Source organism: Aquarana catesbeiana, linkage group LG04 (genome assembly GCF_042186555.1).
Source record: "Aquarana catesbeiana isolate 2022-GZ linkage group LG04, ASM4218655v1, whole genome shotgun sequence".
NCBI classification, from domain to species: domain Eukaryota; kingdom Metazoa; phylum Chordata; class Amphibia; order Anura; family Ranidae; genus Aquarana; species Aquarana catesbeiana.
The window spans coordinates 453,341,620-453,359,485 of record NC_133327.1 but is presented as its reverse complement, the minus strand read 5'-3'; positions in this window follow the sequence as shown (position 1 = coordinate 453,359,485).

Below are 17,866 nucleotides of genomic sequence, written 5' to 3'. Positions count from 1 at the left end.
TGACCTCATCCTCCCCTCCCTCCTCATAACTGGAGCAAACTTGGCAGCATGCTGCAGCTGGGGGAACGTGACTTCTAGTTTCCTGTCCTTCTGTGGCACCCCCCCTTTCTAGGCTCACATTACTCCCTTCCTCAACCTGGGAACCAATATGGGAGCATTCAAATTGCTGTGCATCCTCCAACAGCATGTAACCGGTACTGTGATCGAATAATTCTGGTGACTCCATTGTGCATGATGGTGGGGCTGCAGAAGGAGTGGCTGTGGACAAGGAGACATGGAATAGGCCGCTTTGGCAGCTGCAGTGGAAGGCAAACTAGTATGAGCCTGGGTGACAGAGGATCAGGAGGATGAGGACGGATTAGTTATCCACTCCACCAACTCTTCTGAATGTTGTGGCTCAATAACACGGCCAGCAGCAGAAAAAAAGGACAAGCGTGCCCTGCCTGCAGAGGATGCACAATGTCCGCAACCATCACTTTTCACTGTAAACACAGAGGCTACTTGCCCTCTTTTAGTTGCCTTTTGAGTGTCTGCCTCTCCTTGTTGGCCTTCCGGACATGATGGGGATTTTTGTTTTTTGCTTTTTATTGTGCTTGGTGCACTATAAACCGTTTTATTATTGTTTTTTATTTTTTGTAACTGTTTATTACAGAGTGTGGGAAGGGAATATGGTGCTTGAGTGCAATACTTTTGTGCTTGGTGCTCTATAAACCGTTTTATTATATATTTTTTTAAGACAAGAATGATGCAGCAACTGTGCCTACTAAGCAGCCTTATATAGTGTGGAGCGTGGACTTAGCCCCTGAGCCATGATGAGCCTTGATCTCTTGTATCGTGTCCGCAGTCTCTGACCATCTCTTGTATCATGCCCACCGTCTCCGACCATCTTTTGCATCACGCCTGCAGTCTCTGGCCATCTCCTGTATCATGCCCACAGTCTTTGAGCATCTCCTGTATCATGTCCTCAGTCTCTTACTATCTTATGTAGCATGTCCTCAGTCTCTGACCATATCTTGCATCACGCCCGCAGTCTTTGACCATCTCCTGTATCATGTCTGACCATCTTATGTAGCATGTCCTCAGTCTCTGACCATCTCTTGTATCATCCCCCCAGTCTCTGACCATCTGCTGTATCATGTCTGCAGTCTCTGACCATCTCTTGTATTATGTCTGCAGTATTAGTCAGAGACTACAGACAAACTACAGGAGATGGACAAAGACTGCAGACATAATACAAGAGATGGTCAGAGACTGCAGAGATGATACAGGAGATGGTCATAGACTGCGGGCATGATACAAGAGATGGTCATAGACTAAGGACGTGATACAGAAGATGGTCAAAGACTGTGGGCATGATACAGGAGATGATTAGAAACTGTGGGCATGTGACAAGAGATGGTCAGAGACTGCGGACATGATACAAGAGATGGTCAGAGACTGCAGACATACTACAGGAGATGGTTAGAGACTGACCATCTCTTTTATCATGTTCTCAGTCTCTAACCATCTCCTGTAGTATGTTTGAAGTCTCTGACCATCCCTTGTATTATGACCTCAGTCTCTGACCAACTCTTGTATCATGACTGCAGTCTCTGACCATCTCTTGTATCATGTTTGCAGTCTCTGACTATCTCTTGTATTAAGTTTGCAGTCTATGACCAGCTTCTGTATCATGTCATGGCACAGCATATTACATGGTGGGCACACCACTCCGCATTACATGGTGGGCACAGCACATTATACACTGGGCACACCACTCTGCATTACATGATGGGCATAGCACATTACACAGAGGGCACACCACTCAACATTATATGGTGGGCACAGCACATTACACAGAGGGCACACCACTCAACATTATATGGTGGGCACAGCACATTACACAGAGGGCACCCCACTTGGCATTACATGGTGGGCACAGCACATTACACAGATGGTACACCACTCTGCATTACGTGATGGGAACTGCACATGACATGGTGGGCACAGCACATTACATGGTGGGCAATGTACATTACAGCACATTAGACGGTGGGCACACCACATGACATAGTGGGCACAGTACATCACATGGTGGGCACAGTGCGTGACATAGTGGGCACTGCACATGGTGGGCACAGTATATCACATGGTGGGAACAGTACATGGCATGGTGGGCACTGCACTGCACATGGTGGGCACAATATATCACATGGTGGGCATGGTAAATGACATGGTGGGCATGGTACATGACATGGTGGGCACTGCACATGGTGGGCACAGTATATTACATGGGCACAGTACATGACATGGTGGGCACTGCACATGGTGGACACAGTATATAACATGTTGGGCACAGTATATCACATAGTGGGCACAGTACATGCCATGGTGGGCACAGTATATAACATAGTGGGCACAGTACATGACATGGTGGGCACTGCATTGCACTGCACATGGTGTGCACAATATATAACATGGGCACAGTACACAACATGGTGGGCACTGCACATGGTGGACAAAGTATTTAACATGGTGGGTACAGTACATGACATGGTGGGCACTGCACATGGTGGGCACTCTACATGATATGGTGGCCACAGTATATTACATGGTGGGCACAGCACATCACAAGGCGGGCACAGTACATGATATGGTGGGCACATTATATCGCATGGTGGGCACAGTACATAACATAGTGGGCACAGTACATCACATGGTGGGCACTGCACATGACATGGGGGGAGCATCAGTCTGCCCCCCGTACCATCATTGAACCCCTAAAGGTCAGTTTCTGCACAATCATCCCTTTTTACTGACCTCATCTCAGCAGCATGGTAGATTTTCTTCCTCCCGGGCTCCTGATGAATGACATCAGTGCCCCTCCTCCAGACAGCTGCCCGAAGCTCCCAGAGACTGAGTATCTGTATGTACAGGTCCTGTGATAGGAGACAGGCAGCAGCACTAACAGTTTTGGGCCCCCTCCTCTGCCTCATCTTGCGGCATCTGGGCTCAGTACACCCTGGGCACCTGCCCAGGATCGGCCCTGGAACCACTGCACTAATACAGCACCTAAGCTAGGCTTGTGCCTGTGTCTAAATTGTGCATCAACCATGATAAATCACAGATGTATGTATATTGGTACAGTCAGCTTTCCAGGACTTCAGGCTCAGGAGTGACAAACATACTGTATATGATAATAATGTGGAAAGTGCAAGACAATCAGCGCAGTCACTATTAATACAAAATACCATAAGCTATCTGCCCTTTCTTCAGCTTCAGGGGATTTACAACAGGAAACGTCAGTTTGTTTTAACCCAGAGGTTGATAGAGGCTCTGATTCCTCTGATGTCGAGTTGGAGCCCGAGTCGCATGCATTTGATTTTTCATTGGTTCCCCCTTGGTGGAGGCAGTTATGGAAGCTTTGCAGTGGCAAGAGGAGGCTTCATCTCCGAGGAAACAAAGGAAGTATTATCCAGATTTAAAGAAATCTTTGCCTTCGTTTCCTCTCATTTTTGAAATCCGGGAGGTGGTAGAAGACGAATGGGCAAGGCCTGAGAAGAACCAAAAGTCCACAACAGAGTGTCAACGCTTTACCCCTTTAGCGCTAAGGATGCAGAGTTATGGGACACTACTCCTAAAGTGGATGCTTCATTGCAGAGGTCGGCCGGCCATATTACGCTTCCACTGGATGATTCGGTTTCATTCGAAGACCCCATGGACCGCAGAATTGACACAGATCTAAAGAGGTTATATTATGTGTCAGGGGCAGCGTGTAGGCTGGCGGTGTCACTCACTTCTGTGGCAGCAGCCCTTAAAGTATGGATAGCGGAATTAGAGGACAAAAGTTCGGGGCAGGAGCTTATAAGTGGAAATTCTTCTCCCCTGCAATCCATCAAGACAGCGGAGGCAGTTGTGGACAGCGAAAGGCATGGCTCAATCCGTGACAGCCCATAGGGCTTTGTGGCTAAGGCACTGGTCAGGCTGACAATGCATCTAAGCATAGTTTGTGTTCGGTGCCCTTCGACAGCAAACTGCTCTTTGGCAAAGCCTTGGGATTAGCAATCCAGCAGGTCTCTGGTGGCAAATCAGGCCTGATTCCGCAGGAAGACAAGGACAGCCCTGTCGTTTTGCTAGGAAAGCCAAGAAAAATATTCAAGAGGCAAGTTCCTACAGACCTGGCAGACCATTTTTCAGACAATGGAAGGTAACAGGTTCGAACTTCACAAAACCTTCCAAGCCTCAGGCCCAACCAAGCTCCTAAGGGCTCAGACAAAGCCTTCTGAAGGTGTCTCCACCCAGTCCTCTCAAGTGGGAGCAAGGTTAGCTGAATTCGGGAGGATTTAGGCGGACGAGATACCAGATGCTTGGATTGTGAAAATCATTCAAAATGGATATCATCTCGAGTTCAGAACAAGACCCCCTCAATCCTTTTTTTGTGGAAACGACTTCCAGCATGTTCAGAAAAGAGGCAATATTTGCGAGTGTATGTAGAGGAGTTATTGGCAACAAGGGCCATTCTTCCCGTTCCAAAACAAGAATGGGGTCAAGGGTTCTATTCCCCTTTGTTTGTAGTACCAAAAGCTTTGGGGGGGGGTTCAGACCGGTCTTAGACCTAAAGGTGTTAAACTCCTACATGAAGATTCTGCCTTTCAAGATGGAGTAGTTGGAAACAATTATATCAGTGGTGAAAGAACAGGACTGGATGGCATCCATCGATTTAGCAGATGCTTATCTACATGTTCTGATACATCTGGCTCACCATCGCTTTCTAATGTTGGCAGTGGAGAATTAATTTCCGTCACGATTTCAATAGTTCTGTGGGCCAGGTGGTGGAGAAGGAGATTTCAGTGCAATTTCCTGCTCCAATGGGATCACAACTCCTTGATCCAGAAGATCTACATTTAAGTTCATATTGTTTGATCTCTGGCCTGGTGGACAATCTCTCGCAATCTTGCTCGGGGAGTGTCACTACGGTCTCCAGAACTGGTGGTAGTGACCACCGATGCCAGCCTTCAAGGTTGGGGGCACACTGCTTGGGATGGCAAGTTCAAGGCCGTTGGGGGCCTCACGTGTCACAGAGTTTGAATTGCCTGGAGTGGGAAGCTGGGAAGCACGCTCTGTTAGCGCCCCAGCCTGTCTTACAAGGTCATGCTGTCAAAGTGCTCTCGAACAAAAACCACTGTCGCTTACGTGTCTCATCAGGGGGGCACGAAGAGTCGATTGCTTCTTCAGGTCGAATGCCAGATCTTTCTCTGCGCAGAGATGAATCTTTATTCCCTTACAGCAACCTATCTCCTGGGGCCTGAAAAAGGCCTGGCGGACCGTTTGAGTCTAAGCTTTGTGGATCAAATGGGGCCTCAACTACCTGCAAGATATCTTCAATAGGGATGAGCTTTGTGTTCGAGTCGAACGCATGTTCGACTTGAACATCGTGTGCTCGGTCGTTCGCTAAATTACGACGATATGGGCTGTTCGTGCCAAATTCGAGTGGCGCGTCATGCCCCATAATTCACTGCGGCATCGCAGTACATTGCTGGCTGATGATTGGCCAAGCATGCACTATCACCCGCATGATTGGCCAATCACAGCGCTGTGTGTACAGAGAGTCATAATTGGCCAAAGCCAAGGAGGCTTTGGCCAATTATGGCTCAGGGGGTTTAGTACACGCCCCACACTATATAAGGCTGCCTCCATGGTGGCCTTGTGTAGTGTGTTGCGGTGGAGACTGGAGAGAGATAGATAGACAGAGAGACAGTGTCATTTGATTTAAGTTAGATAGAGAGAGTAGGCAGGTCGAGTCAGTTAGCTGCACTTACAGTGTATTGTGTATATATATATACATCCCAGGTGTTGTACCTGAAGCCAGGTGCTTGTGTAGACTCTTGACGTATTTCCAGTTACTGTACTGTGTACCCTGCACAGTTGCACCTACAGTATAGCTACCTGAAGCCAGGTGATTGTGTGGGCTCTTGATGTATTTCCAGTTACTGTACTGTGTACTCTGCACAGTTGCACCTACAGTACAGCTACCTGAAGCCAGGTGCTTGTGTAGACTCTTGATGTATTTCCAGTTACTGTACTGTGTACCCTGCACAGTTGCACCTACAGTATAGCTACCTGAAGCCAGGTGCTTGTGTAGACTCTTGACGTATTTCCAGTTATTGTACTGTGTACCCTGCACAGGAATAAAGGAAAGATCTTGCGAGCCACAATAATCCAATGCCTTATGAAGAACCAACTTAAGATAAAATACCCAGCTGCAAACGCAGATCACGTATTAATGGCCGTGCACTAAACATAAATGAAAAAATTGCGCTGCGCTTAGGTGTGCTTCATATGTGTCCGTTCACCATAGTGATACCATATATAAAAAAATATATATATAAAAATTATATTGTCTATCATTACTTCTAAAGTGTAATGTGCAAATAATTTGAATTCTCTTAATCTATAATAAGCTCTACATACATGAAATAAATAAACAAATATATCAGAAAAGTGCAAAAAACACCTATTAATCAATAAATCTACATGAGATCAATCTATGAAAAATAGAGATAAAACCGTGCACTAAAAACTATTCTACATAAAGTGTCACATGCAAAACTCAAATATATCCATATGAGTGACAGGTGATATTTAAATCAACATAATCCTTGTTTGTGAAAAATCCTCCAACAAAACTTCATATAACAGTGTTCAGAAAAAAGTTCCAAAGGAAGTTTTTGTTCATAGAGTGTTCAAAAGATAAATAAATATCCAGTTGCTGAGTCAAAGTGCCATAAACATGCCGTGATGTGCCTCGGTGACCCCCACAGTGGTTGCGCTCACCTTAGAGCGTGTGACACAGTGTTCAGCTGCGTCAAAACATGCTGTGGAGCCACCCCTGGGCTCAGTATGGTTAGTAACAAACTACCTCCAATCAGGCTCTCTATGGCTCCATAGGCATTATCCCAAAAAGATAAAAGGACTATATAGTGTGATATCACCAAATAATTTTATTAAAAATACACCCAATCCCCACACTGGGGTACTCACATTTTTCAGGTGCTACTGTGCACCATACAATACAGGTCCAACAAACGCTAATCGGCGTGCTGCGGGGTATTGGATTTACACAACCCAGCTCTGTGCTGTTCGCTCCGTCCTGGCCCCTCTCCTACGCGTCTTCGACACAGGGAATCATGTGTCTTCATCAGGGGGATATGATTGGACGGATGCTCTACAGTTTAAATACACTAACGGTGGCCATTTTTCCTGAGATCGCAGACCAATATGTATTAGGCTACACTCCTCTATTCACAGCACAGCAACTAACTTAAACACAGAACGTTGTATCACCACAACCATTCTAATTCTGTTATTTCCTAGGGGAAAAAAAAGGATTTTGCATATACCCACATCCAGGACAGAGCTCGTAAGAGAAGCCAAATACCGCACTGCACTCCTATAGCAAACATTAAATAAACAATCACATATATAATGCATAATAATAATAAATTACTCACATCAATATCTATATTTAAAAACAATCCTAAGTAGATTCTCCATAAAAACTATTAAAAAATGATAAAAAGTCTAACGTATATTCCTATTCTCCTACATATTAACCCACTGAACTAATAGTACATGACGGGAGCAGTATACTTGCTTGCTTTATTATGACTGTGACAAACTCACCCGGGACAGAGGCTATTGGAGGGGACTGAACGCAAGCCTCTTGCCCACCGATTATGGGCCCTAGCATTTGGGGGAATGGTGCTCTCTGTGAGCTGTATGCCTGGGGACCCTGGGGTTGGTGTTACTTTGGATTCAGCTCCATGTCCCCCCAAAACACACAGACTCTGGAACCCGTTATATGCCATATTAGAATGATAAGACTGAATTATACTGTTGGGACACATACTGTGAGGAGATGCTAATGTCATCAACTCCACTCACCTGTCTGATGTCAGCTATAATGTGTTTAGTGTAAATAAGTTTAGTCTAGGTTCTAAGGGTATTCAACTCATTGTTGTTTGTTCTAATTAACCCTGTGTTGATGTTTATGGTAATGTGTGTAAATTGAATGAGCTGATCACATTGTCCTCTATACAATATAGGAGACAGGACGACTCCTATTGGAGCTCATGTTAATTAGGTTAGCTTTGAGTCATCCTGGTGTATAAATGTGTGGGAGATCTCAAATAAAAGTTAGTTCTGATGTACTCCAAGACTGGTGTTGTCTAGTTCTTGGGGGTTCCTATAGCCAGATCCATTGGACTCGTGTTCCAGAACTTAGGAAGCAGTATACTGACGGAAGCACTCAAGCGGAGTGTGGGACGTTCCGTGACATTGGTGGCAAGCAGCGGGAAAGCTTCCTGCAGTCTGGGAAATCTAAACCTCCAACTGGATCCAAGATCAGGATAGCAGACTTCAGTCACCCCAGCGAAGATATGGACCTGGCATCAGAATTCCCGGGGCTGCTGCGGATCATCCTTTCAACATACACCAGGACTGTGTCTGAGGATGAATACCTGGAGCTTAGGCAGCAAATTCGGGTGGAGCTCTGGATTGCAGCCCTCCGTCTCTCTGGTATAAAACAGGGCAAGTGCTTTCCAACCCAAGAGCAACGGGCCAGTGACCAACGGGCATTGCGGATGGCATTCCTGGGAGAGCGGCCCCAGGAGCAATGGGTGACTGAGTTGGACAGGTTGGTCCAGCAGGAGATAGAGCTGGACAATCGTTATCGGGCTCTGCAATGGCACGCAGAGGAGGGATATTTAGGGGAGACAACAGAATGCTCTCCGGAGGGATATGACTTTGGCAGCCCTGGATTGCTGTGGGAGAGCCTTACAGATCTTTTTATGTTTGGCGATGAAGGGGAACCTGACCTTGAGGACCTGAGAGAATATAGAGAGTCTATGCTCGGTCTTGCAGGGGTCTCAGAGCTCAAACCTGATCTGGACTATTTGCTAAGGAAGGAACAGCATCTGGAAAGGGCATACAGGAAACTGCTAGAACAAGTTCAGCAGCATGCCAGAGAATCGGCAGTGGAAAATCCGGAGATTGCCGTCCCCAAACCTGAAGTGCTGACAACAGGGCAGAGCTCTGCTAACCTCTGCCCAGAAATGATAGCATCTTCTGGGTTCCATGGACAGGAGATGGTGAACCTCTATCCCTAGACATCAGTTGCAGAGACATGGGATTTGATAGACTTTTCTGCTGAGGAAGAACAACCTGATGAGCCTCCAGCAGTAGAGCTGCTATCAGGGCCAAAGTTCACTGTGTTCTGCCCAGCACCAACAGTGGCTTCGGCCTTCTTGAGAGAAGAGGTAGTCGGCCTTTCTCCCACAGCACTGACTGGGACATGTGATTTTCTGCCAGCAGCATCTATGAAGTTAAAACAAACTTCTCCAGCTGAAGATCTGGTAACTGAACAGAGGGTCCAAGACCTCTGTCCCACACTTTTACCAATTCCAGAGACTGGGGATTTAATAGACGTTTCTGTAGAGGAGGAACCACCTGGCAAACCCCCAGCAGAAGTGCTGGCAACCGGACAGAGGGTCCAAGACCTCTGCCCCATACCTGCAGCAATTGTGGAGGCTCAGGGTGAGAAGATGGCAATCACTTCCCAGCAGCAGATACAGGGGGAGAAGGGAGAGGAGGTGTGTGTTGTCCCTCCCCAACAGTTGGCCAGGGTGGAGGAAGCAGGCTTTCCTCCTCAGCAAAGATCCGTGTACCTGGGAGACAGTACCATCGACATGTCGTCCCAGCAGCCAGATGAGGGAATAGAAAAGGAAGCAGCCGGCTCACCTCCCCAATGGCAGCTACACAGTTTGGGAGTGGAGGAAGCCAGCCTCCTGCCCCAACAGTTAGCCGGAGCGGAGGATGCGGAGTCCCCAGCAGAAGTGCTGGCAACAGGGCAGAGTGTTACCAACCTCTGCCCAGCACCGGCAACTACTACAGAGTTCCAGGGAGGCGGGGCAGTCGGCCTCCCTCTCCAACAGTTAGCTGGAACAGATGGTGTGGGGTTTCCAGCAGAAGAAAGGACTGCTGGACTCTGCCCTCAACTAACAGAGGATGGATTTCCTGTGAAGGTGGATGGGACTTCAGTCTCCACCTGTATACCCCAGGGATGCTGGGCAGTGGGCCCAGATCCCCAACAGCATGACAGAGTGAGCCCAGTCACCCTGTCTTCTCTCCAGCGGCAGAAAGGACTCCAGGGAGAAGGGTCAGTCCAGGCCTCTCCCCAGCTGCAGATATGTTCTCTGAGAGAGGCAGAGGTTGGCTGGGTGAGTAATGCTTTGTTTGGAACAATTTATTTGGGGTACTGTGTGGGTACAGGCATTAGAGGACTGGAGCTACTTACTAACTTCGGAGTCAACCCGTCTGGGGTCTCCTCCATTGTTAGTCTCCTGCCGAAAGGGGAGAAATGTGACAAACTCACCCCAGACAGAGGCTATTGGAGGGGACTGAACGCAAGCCTCTTGCCCACCGATTATGGGCCCTAGCATTTGGGGGAATGGTGCTCTCTGTGAGCTGTATGCCTGGGGACCCTGGGGTTGGTGTTACTTTGGATTCAGCTCCATGTCCCCCCAAAACACAGACTCTGGAACCCGTTATATGCCATATTAGAATGATAAGACTGAATTATACTGTTGGGACACATACCGTGAGGAGATGCTAATGTCATCAACTCCACTCACCTGTCTGATGTCAGCTATAATGTGTTTAATATAAATAAGTTTAATGTAAATAAGGTTCTAAGGGTATTCAACTCATTGTTGTTTGTTCTAATTAACCCTGTGTTGATGTTTATGGTAATGTGTGTAAATTGAATGAGCTGATCACATTGTCCTCTATACAATGTAGGAGACAGGACGACTCCTATTGGAGCTCATGTTAATTAGGTTAGCTTTGAGTCATCCTGGTGTATAAATGTGTGGGAGATCTCAAATAAAAGTTAGTTCTGATGTACTCCAAGACTGGTGTTGTCTAGTTCTTGGGGGTTCCTATAGCCAGATCCATTGGACTCGTGTTCCAGAACTTAGGAAGCAGTATACTGACGGAAGCACTCAAGCGGAGTGTGGGACGTTCCGTGACAATGACTATGAACACTACACATGCAAATGTCCTCCATTAAACCATGTGTCTCCCCTATTAGTAAAGTGAGTGGCGTATATAGGTATATATAAGAAATATACACCTATGTCTTAAACTATACACATCTTTCTCTATGTAGGAGACAAACACATCGATACATAGAAAAAATGTGTCCTTACATAAAAAATACTCAAATATTGCACATATATCAATTATATATATATATGTAGAAAATGAACGCATAAATGGAAACCTCTAAATAATCAGATGTATATGCCCTATATATATCCTCACGAGAGGAGGTACTCCCATTGCGAGTTAAACGTTGTTACTCCAAAGGGGGATTAAATATCCCCAATACATGGGTCCCATTGAATATAATCCAAATATCTACATAAAAAGAATAAATAGGTCTATATGATATATAATTTCCCCAATAACATTAGATAAAAACATCAAATAAAAACATCATTAGATAAAAACATCAAACAAAAATAGTAATATAGGATGGATCTAGGATACAAAGTGGCATATTTCCTTGTCAAAAGAAGTTTATTGAGTATACAATGTTATAAAGATACATAAAGTAAGTTTACAAGGATCTATAAAGTAAGCTCATTGTTTTACAGTAGGGTTTATATAGGTAAATATCATGAAATTTCAAATATTAAACATTGGGTTCACGTAAACCTAAATTAAAGATATATATAATTTCCTTAGTTACTTTTGTAGGTATTTAAATGATTTATACCTACTATACATATTGTTTACAAGTAGAGTGTATATAGGTCAAATAAATTCTGATAATGAGCTTTAATCATAAGGTGGAGAAAAGGAAAGAGAAAGAAGAAAAAGGGTTGAAAGGTAGAGGTATGGTCCACAAGGTTGTCCCGCTCGTCAGTTTATTATTCTTTTTAGTTCTCTTTGAAGCCTTAGAATGGGTGTCTCTGTAAGTCATTTAATCTGTTACCATGGCAACAGGACAGAGTCATTGAAGTTTGACAGGAACTGTTGTTTTATCCAAGGATGCCAAAGTTTTTCAAATTTTGGAATTTGGTTTTGATCAATGGCTACCATCTTAGCATGGGACATTGTATTATTCATTCTGTGAATTGTTTCTGCTAGTACCAATGTAGGAGATTTCCATGCCTTGGCCACTGTTTGTTTTGCAGCCGTTATTAGTTGTATCATAAGTTTGAATTGAGAGAGTGTTAACCATTCCGGTTTTAGATTAAGTAAAGTTAAATATGGATCTGGTTGTATTATTTTTTTAAATATTTTAGATGCAATCACGAAGACTTCCTTCCAGAAGGTTTGGATTACTGGGCACGTCCACCATATGTGTAAATATGTGCCTATTTCTGGGCATCCTCGAAAATAAAGAGCTGAGGTATTAGGTGAATATTTTGCCACTCTAGCGGGTACAAGGTACCAGCGAGTTAGGACTTTATAATTTGTCTCCAGTGCTAAGATGTTGGGTGAAGATGACTTAGATGTGAGCCATATGTTAGACCAGTCCGTGTCTTCTAAAGTTCGTCCCAGGTCCTCCTCCCACCTCTGAACGTAAGAGGGTCTATTAAGATTTGCTACTCCATATAATTGATTATAAAGTGATGAAATTGTACCTTTAGCAAATGGATCTTTTGTACAGATTGATTCAAAAATGGATAATTGGGATAATGGTGTATCCCCCTTTAGGAATGGTGTATAGAAATTTTTGATTTGGAGATATCTAAATATCTCAGAGTTTGGTAGATCATATTTTTCTCTAAGCGATGGGAATGAAAGGAATGATTTAGATGCTATGAAGTCATTTAGTGTCTGAATGCCTGATGTTGTCCAAGCTTTAAAAGAATTTGGGTAGATCCATGCCGGATAAAAGGCCGGATTTCTGATAAAAGAAAGGAGAGGATTGTGTGGAGATTGTAACTGATATTTGGTTTTTAGTTTATCCCAGAGAGATAAGAAGTGTTTAGTTATGGGATTATGAATTTTAAAGCGGTCTTTAGGATCAAGCCATAATAAATTTGATATTAATAGAGGGTCATTTTCTGAAGCCTCTATAAATACCCATAATGGGATTTCCTGTTTTGCATGGTATTTGGACAGACTGGCCAAATGTGCTGCCCTGTAGTAGTTAGTAAAATTAGGGTATCCCAGGCCTCCTTTATTTTTGGGAAGATGTAGTGTGTGTATAGGTATACGTGGTTTAGAAGAGCCCCATATAAACGAAGTTGCTCTTTTTTGTACTATTCTCAAAAAATAGGAAGGAATTGGAATAGGGAGGACTCTGAATAGATAAAGCAATTTGGGTAGAATAGTCATTTTGATTGCATTAATCTTCCCTATCCAGGATAAAGGAAGTTGCGACCATTGTTTTATTAGATTTGTGATCTGTCTTAATACAGGAGGATAATTGGTTGAGAATAAGTCAGAATGAGATGCTGTTAAATGAATTCCAAGATATGGGATTGATTTTTCTGCCCATGTGAATGGGAGTGCAGCCCTAGCCGGGATCAATTCCATGTTTGTGAGTGAAATATTAAGCACTAGGCATTTCTTAGGATTAATCATAAGGCCGGATAGGGCTGCAAATCCATCAAGAGCTGGTATTAAGTTAGGACCAGAGACCTGTGGTGATGATAGAAAAAGTAATATATCGTCTGCAAATATACATAATTTGTGTGTAATACCTCCTACTTCAATGCCAGTTATAGTTTGGTTTGTTCTGATGTATTGGGCCATGGGTTCGAGTATAAGGGCAAATAATAAGGGAGATAATGGGCAACCCTGTCGGGTACCTCTTTCGATATTAAAGGCTTCAGATTTGTATCCAGCATATTTTATATAGGCTTTGGGTTTATTATATAATGCTTTGATCCATGTTAAAAAGTGGGGTCCAAAACCCCATTTTTGTAATGAATATTGCATATATTGCCAGGATACTGTGTCAAAAGCCCTCTTAATATCGAGAGATCGAAAACATAAAGGGATTTTCCGTTTTTTAGCAATATGTGCCAATAACACTGCCCTGCGTATATTATCACCTGCCTGTCTATTTGGCATGAAGCCTACTTGATCTCTATGTATTAATTTTCCTATAATGCTATTGAGGCGTTTTGCTATTATTTTTGCTAATAATTTAATATCAAGGTTTAACAGAGAGATAGGCCGATAATTCACACAGGAAGTATCATTAGAAAGGGGTTTTGGGATCATACAAACAATTTTTAGGTCTTTTATGGCGTTAGCAACTTCATCTATAGTTATAGGCTCATCCAAACTGCTTTTTTGATTCTGAGATAACTCAGGTAAGGTTATTTTTGAGAAGAAGGATTCAGCCTCTGTAGGATTAAATTCATTGTTTGTCTTGTATAAAGTTGCGAGATGTGAGTGAAATTTATGGACTATTTTAACTGGATTACAAGTGTAAATATTTTTTGATAATTTCAAACGTATTGGTTTGAAAGATTTGTTAGTTGAATTTAATGCCCGAGCCAAATATGTACCTGGTTTGTTTGTATTCATGTAGAAATTGTGTTTGGAGCGTTTGAGGGATTTATCAACTGACTCAGTGAGAAATAGATCGTATTCCAATCTAGATTTTTCCAGATGAGATTTTGTACTTGTCACGGAACGCCCCACACTCCGCTTGAGTGCTTCTGTCATATACCGCTTCTTAAGTTCTGGAACACGAGTCCAATGGATCTGGCTATAGGAACCCCAAGAACTAGACAACACCAGTCTTGGAGTACATCAGAACTACCTTTATTTTGAGATCTCACAGACCTTTATACAGCAGGGATGACTCAAAGCTAACCTAATTAACATGACCTAATTTACTACAAAATGTACCCAGACCAGATGACAGTCTTGTGGGCACCGAGCTTCACACATTAATACAATTAACAATACAAACAACAATCTCCCCCCTCCTTAGCCTAGACCATTCGTCTATTAGCCAGGGCTGGTGGCTAATGTGATCAGCTCTCTCAATTAACATAAACACATGTTGATAACACCAGCATCTCCTCACAGGATGTGTCCCAGCAGAATGAATCAGTCTTATCAGCAGGGGGCTGCTGGAGGAATCCCCCCTCCCTCTTCAGGGACACAAATCTACAGTAAGGAGTCCCCATACAATATATACATATATACACGACTGAGTCCGATTAATACAGTTCAGACTGGATTTCTCATTCACCTCAAATGCTAGGGCCCATAATCGGTGGGCAACAGGCTTGCATACAGTCCTCTCCAACAGCCTCTGTTCTGGCTCTGTCTGTGACATTTCTCCCCTTTCGGCAGGAGACTAACACAGGAGGAGACCCCAGACGGGTTGACTCCGAAGTTAGTCCATAGTTCCAGTCCTCTACTGCCTGTACCCACACAGTACCCCAAACAAATTATTCCAAACAGTGTATTACTCACCCAGCCATCCTCTGCCTCTCTCAGAGAACATATCTGCCGCTGGGGAGAGGCCCGGACTGGCCCTTCTCCCTGGAATCCTTTCTGCCGCTGGAGAGAAGACAGGGGGACTGGGCTCACTCCATCCTGCTGTTGGGGATCGGGGCCGACTGCCCAGCATCCCTGGGGTATACAGGTGGAGACTGAAGTCCCATCCACCTTCACAGGAAATCCATCCTCTGTTAGTTGAGGGCAGAGTCCAGCAGTCCTCGGCCCTGTTGCCAGCCCTTCTGCTGGAAACTCCACACCATCTGTTCTGGCTAACTGTTGGAGAGGGAGGCCGACTGCCCCGCCTCCCTGGAACTCTGTAGTTGTTGCTGGTGCTGGGCAGAGGTTGGTAGCACTCTGCCCTGTTGCCAGCACTTCTGCTGGGGACTCCGCATCCTCTGCTCCAGCTAACTGTTGGGGCAGGCAGCTGGCTTCCTCCCCTCCCAAACTGTGTAGCTGCCATTGGGGAGGTGAGCCGGCTGCTTCCTTTTCCATTCCCTCATCTGGCTGCTGGGACGACATGTCAATGGTACTGTCTCCCAGGTACACGGATCTTTGCTGGGGAGGAAAGCCCACTTCCTCCACCCTGGCCAACTGTTGGGGAGGGACAACACACACCTCCTCTCCCTTCTCCCCCTGTATCTGCTGCTGGGAAGTGATTGCCATCTTCTCACCCTGAGCCTCCACAATTGCTGCAGGTGTGGAACAGAGGTCTTGGACCCTCTGTCCGGTTGCCAGCACTTCTGCTGGGGGTTTGCTAGGTGGTTCCTCCTCTACAGACATGTCTATTAAATCCCCAGTCTCTGGAAGTGGTAAAAGTGTGGGACAGAGGTCTTGGACCCTCTGTTTAGTTACCAGATCTTCAGCTGGAGAAGTTTGTTTTAACTCCATAGATGCTGCTGGCAGAAAATCACATGTCCCTGTCAGTGTTGTGGGAGAAAGGCCGACTACCTCTTCTCTCAGGAAGGCCGAAGCCACTGTTGGTGCTGGGCAGAACACAGTGAACTTTGGCCCTGATAGCAGCTCTTCTGCTGGAGGCTCATCAGGTTGTTCTTCCTCAACAGAAAAGTCTATCAAATCCCATGTCTCTGCAACTGATGTCTGGGAATAGAGGTTCACCATCTCCTGTCCATGGAACCCAGAAGATGCTATCATTTCTGGACAGAGGTTAGCAGAGCTCTGCCCTGTTGTCAGCACTTCAGGTTTGTGGACGGCAATCTCCGGATTTTCCACTGCCGATTCTCTGGCATGCTGCTGAACTTGTTCTAGCAGTTTCCTGTATGCCCTTTCCAGATGCTGTTCCTTCCTTAGCAAATGGTCCAGATCAGGTTTGAGCTCTGAGACCCCTGCAAGACCGAGCATAGACTCTCTATAGTCTCTCATGTCCTCAAGGTCAGGTTCCCCCTCATCGCCAAACATAAAAAGATCTGTAAGGTTCTCCCACAGCAATCCAGGGCCGCCAAAGTCATATCCCTCCGGAGAGCATTCTGTTGTCTCCCCTAAATATCCCTCCTCTGCGTGCCATTGCAGAGCCCGATAACGATTGTCCAGCTCTATCTCCTGCTGGACCAACCTGTCCAACTCAGTCACCCATTGCTCCTGGGGCTGCTCTCCCAGGAATGCCATCCGCAATGCCCGTTGGTCACTGGCCCGTTGCTCTTGGGTTGGAAAGCACTTGCCCTGTTTTATACCAGCGAGACGGAGGGCTGCAATCCAGAGCTCCACCCGAATCAGCTGCCTGAGCTCCAGGTATTCATCCTCAGACACAGTCCTGGTGTATGTTGAAAGGATGATCCGCAGCAGCCCCGGGAATTCTGATGCCAGGTCCATATCTCCGCTGGGGTGACTGAAGTCTGCTATGCTGATCTTGGATCCAGTTGGAGGTTTGGATGTCCCAGACTTCAGACTTCAGGAAGCTTTCCCGCTGCTTGCCACCAATGTCACGGAACGCCCCACACTCCGCTTGAGTGCTTCCGTCATATACCGCTTCCTAAGTTCTGGAACACGAGTCCAATGGATCTGGCTATAGGAACCCCAAGAACTAGACAACACCAGTCTTGGAGTACATCAGAACTACCTTTATTTTGAGATCTCACAGACCTTTATACAGCAGGGATGACTCAAAGCTAACCTAATTAACATGACCTAATTTACTACAAAATGTACCCAGACCAGATGACAGTCTTGTGGGCACCGAGCTTCACACATTAATACAATTAACAATACAAACAACAATCTCCCCCCTCCTTAGCCTAGACCATTCGTCTATTAGCCAGGGCTGGTGGCTAATGTGATCAGCTCTCTCAATTAACATAAACACATGTTGATAACACCAGCATCTCCT